This window comes from Ptiloglossa arizonensis, unplaced genomic scaffold, assembly GCF_051014685.1.
Source record: "Ptiloglossa arizonensis isolate GNS036 unplaced genomic scaffold, iyPtiAriz1_principal scaffold0393, whole genome shotgun sequence".
In the NCBI taxonomy this organism is placed as follows: Eukaryota; Metazoa; Arthropoda; class Insecta; order Hymenoptera; family Colletidae; genus Ptiloglossa; species Ptiloglossa arizonensis.
Genome location: NW_027478763.1, coordinates 236295 through 242139, shown reverse-complemented (window position 1 = coordinate 242139; position 5845 = coordinate 236295).

Here is a 5845-nt window from a genome sequence, read left to right as displayed (position 1 = left end):
TATACGTTATACGTTATACGTTATACGTTATACGTTTTACGTTTTACGTTATACGTTATACGTTATACGATATACGTTATACGTTATACGTTATGCGTTATAGGATATACGTTATACGTTATACGTTATACGTTATACGTTATACGTTATACGTTATACGTTATACGTTATACGTTATACGTTATACGTTATACGTTATACGTTATACGTTATACGTTATACGTTGTACGTTATACGTTATACGTTATACGTTATACGTTATACGTTATACGTTATACGTTATACGTTATACGTTATACGTTATACGTTATACGATATACGTTATACGTTATACGTTATGCGTTATAGCATATACCTTATTCGTTATACGTTATACGTTATACGTTATACGTTATACGTTATACGTTATACGTTATACGTTATACGTTATACGTTATACGTTATACGTTATACGTTATACGTTATACGTTATACGTTATACGTTATACGTTATACGTTATACGTTATACGTTATACGTTATACGTTATACGTTATACGTTATACGTTATACGTTATACGTTATACGTTATACGTTATACGTTATACGTTATACGTTATACGTTATACGTTAAACGTTATACGTTATACGTTATACGTTATACGATATACGTTATACGTTAAACGTTGTACGTTATACGTTATAAGTTATACGTTATACGTTATACGTTATACGTTATACGTTATACGTTGTACGTTATACTTTGTACGTTATACGTTATACGTTATACGTTACTCGTTATACGTAATATGTAATACGTTTTACGTTATAAGTTATACGTTATACGTTATACGTTATACGTTATACGTTATACGTTATACGTTATACGTTATACGTTATACGTTATACGTTATACGTTATACGTTATACGTTCGACGTTATACGTTATACGGTATACGTTATGCGTTATTCGCTATACGTTATGCGTTATAGGATATACGCTATGCATTATAGGATATACGTTATACGTGATACGTTGTACGTTATACGTTATACGTTATACGTTATACGTTATACGTTATACGTTATACGTTATACGTTATACGTTATACGTTATACGTTATACGTTACACGTTATACGTTGTACGTTATACGTTATACGTTAGACGTTATAGGTTATACGTAATACGTAATACGTTATACGTTATACGTTATAGGTTACACGTTATACGTTATACGTTATACGTTATAAGTTATACGTTATACGTTATACGTTATACGTTATACGTTATACGTTAGACGTTATACGTTATACGTTATACATTATACGTTATACGTTATACGTTATACGTTATACGTTATACGATATACGTTATACGTTATACGTTATGCGTTATAGCATATACCTTATTCGTTATACGTTATACGTTATACGTTATATGTTATACGTTATACGTTATACGTTATACGTTATACGTTATACGTTATACGTTATACGTTATACGTTATTCGTTATACGTTATACGTTATACGTTATACGTTATACGTTATACGAAATACGTTATACGTTAAACGTTGTACGTTATAGGTTATACGTTATACGTTATACGTTATACGTTATACGTTATACGTTAAACGTTATACGTTATACGTTATACGTCATACGTTATACGTTATACGTTATACGTTGTATGTTATACGTTGTACGTTATACGTTGTATGTAATACGTTATACGTTATACGTTATACGTTATACGTTATACGTTAAACGTTATACGTTATACGTTATACGTTATACGTTGTACGTTATACGTTATACGTTATACGTTATACGTTATACGTTATACGTTATACGTTATACGTTATACGTTATACGTTAGACGTTATAGGTTATACGTAATACGTAATACGTTATACGTTATACGTTATAGGTTACACGTTATACGTTATACGTTAGACGTTATAGGTTATACGTAATACGTAATACGTTATACGTTATACGTTATAGGTTACACGTTATACGTTATACGTTATACGTTATAAGTTATACGTTATACGTTATACGTTATACGTTATACGTTATACGTTATACGTTATACGTTATACGTTATACATTATACGTTATACGTTATACGTTATACGTTATACGTTATACGTTATACGTTATACGTTATACGTTATACGTTATACGTTATACGTTATACGTTATACGTTATACGTCATACGTTATACGTTATACGTTATACGTTATACGTTATACGTTATACGTTATACGTTATACGTTATACATTATACGTTATACGTTATACGTTATACGTTATACGTTATACGTTATACGTTATACGTTATACGTTATGCGTTATAGGTCATACCTTATACGTGATACGTCATACGTTATACGTTATACGTTATACGTTATTCGTTATACGTTATACGTTATACGTTATACGTTATACGTTATACGTTATACGTTATACGTTATACGTTATACGTTATACGTTATACGTTATACGTTATACGTTATACGTTATACGTTATACGTTATACGTTATACGTTATACGTTATACGTTATACGTTATACGTTCGACGTTATACGTTATACGTTATACGGTATACGTTATGCGTTATTCGCTATACGTTATGCGTTATAGGATATACGCTATGCATTATAGGATATACGTTATACGTGATACGTTGTACGTTATACGTTATACGTTATACGTTATACGTTATACGTTATACGTTATACGTTATACGTTATACGTTATACGTTATACGTTACTCGTTATACGTAATATGTAATACGTTTTACGTTATAAGTTATACGTTATACGTTATATAATACGTTATACGTTATACGTTATACGTTATACGTTATACGTTATACGTTATACGTTATACGTTATACGGTATACGTTATGCGTTATACGTTATACGTTATACGTTATACGTCATACGTTATACGTTATACGTTATACGTTATACGTTATACGTTATACGTTATACGTTATACGTTATACGTTATACGTTATACGTTATACGTTATACGTTATACATTATGCGTTATACGCTATACGTAATGCGTTATAGGTCACACCTTATACGTGATACGTCATACGCTATACGTTATACGTGATACGTTATACGTTATACGTTATACGTTATACGTTGTACGTTATACGTTAAACGTTAGACGTTAGACGTTATATGTTATACGTTATACGTTGTACGTTATACGTTATATGTAATATGTAATACGTTATACGTTATACGTTACACGTTATACGTTATACGTTATGCGTTATACGTTATGCGTTATACGTTATACGTTATACGTTATACGTTATACGTTATACGTTATACGTTATACGTTATACGTTATACGTTATACGTTATACGTTATTCGTTATACGTTATACGTTATACGTTATACGTTATACGTTATACGTTATACGTTTGACGTTATACGTTATACGTTATACGTCATACGTTATACGTTATACGTTATACGTTATACGTTATACGTTATACGTTATACGTTATACGTTATACGTTATACGTTATACGTTATACGTTATACGTTATACGTTATACGTTATACGTTATACGTTATACGTTATACGTTATACGTTATACGTTATACGTTATACGTTATACGTTATACGTTATACGTTATACGTTATACGTTATACGTTATACGTTATACGTTATACGTTATACGTTATACGTTATACGTTATACGTTATACGTTATACGTTATACGTTATACGTTATACGTTATACGTTATACGTTATACGTTATACGTTATACGTTATACGTTATACGTTATACGTTATACGTTATACGTTATACGTTATACGTTATACGTTATACGTTATACGTTATACGTTATACGTTATACGTTATACGTTATACGTTATACGTTATACGTTAAACGTTATACGTTATACGTTATACGTTATACGATATACGTTATACGTTAAACGTTGTACGTTATAGGTTATACGTTATACGTTATACGTTATACGTTATACGTTATACGTTAAACGTTATACGTTATACGTTACACGTTATACGTTATACGTTATACGTTATACGTTGTACGTTATACGTTGTACGTTATACGTTGTATGTAATACGTTATACGTTATACGTTATACGTTATACGTTATACGTTATACGTTATACGTTATACGTTAGACGTTATAGGTTATACGTAATACGTAATACGTTATACGTTATACGTTATAGGTTACACGTTATACGTTATACGTTATACGTTATAAGTTATACGTTATACGTTATACGTTATACGTTATACGTTATACGTTATACGTTATACGTTATACGTTATACGTTATACGTTATACGTTATACGTTATACGTTATACGTTATACGTTATACGTTATACGTTATACGTTATACGTTATACGTTATACGTTATACGTTATACGTTATACGTTATACGTTATACGTTATACGTTACACGTTATACGTTATACGTTACACGTTATAAGTTATACGTTATACGTTATACGTTATACGTTATACGTTATACATTATGCGTTATACGCTATACGTAATGCGTTATAGGTCACACCTTATACGTGATACGTCATACGCTATACGTTATACGTGATACGTTATACGTTATACGTTATACGTTATACGTTGTACGTTATACGTTAAACGTTAGACGTTATATGTTATACGTTATACGTTGTACGTTATACGTTATATGTAATATGTAATACGTTATACGTTATACGTTACACGTTATACGTTATACGTTATGCGTTATACGTTATGCGTTATACGTTATACGTTATACGTTATACGTTATACGTTATACGTTATACGTTATACGTTATACGTTATACGTTATACGTTATACGTTATTCGTTATACGTTATACGTTATACGTTATACGTTATACGTTATACGTTATACGTTTGACGTTATACGTTATACGTTATACGTCATACGTTATACGTTATACGTTATACGTTATACGTTATACGTTATACGTTATACGTTATACGTTATACGTTATACGTTATACGTTATACGTTATACGTTATACGTTATACGTTATACGTTATACGTTATACGTTATACGTTATACGTTATACGTTATACGTTATACGTTATACGTTATACGTTATACGTTATACGTTATACGTTATACGTTATACGTTATACGTTATACGTTACACGTTATACGTTATACGTTACACGTTATAAGTTATACGTTATACGTTATACGTTATACGTTATACGTTATACATTATGCGTTATACGCTATACGTAATGCGTTATAGGTCACACCTTATACGTGATACGTCATACGCTATACGTTATACGTGATACGTTATACGTTATACGTTATACGTTATACGTTGTACGTTATACGTTAAACGTTAGACGTTATATGTTATACGTTATACGTTGTACGTTATACGTTATATGTAATATGTAATACGTTATACGTTATACGTTACACGTTATACGTTATACGTTATGCGTTATACGTTATGCGTTATACGTTATACGTTATACGTTATACGTTATACGTTATACGTTATACGTTATACGTTATACGTTATACGTTATACGTTATACGTTATTCGTTATACGTTATACGTTATACGTTATACGTTATACGTTATACGTTTGACGTTATACGTTATACGTTATACGTCATACGTTATACGTTATACGTTATACGTTATACGTTATACGTTATACGTTATACGTTATTCGTTATACGTTATACGTTATACGTTATACGTTATACGTTATACGTTATACGTTATACGTTATACGATATACGTTATACGTTATACGTTATGCGTTATAGGATA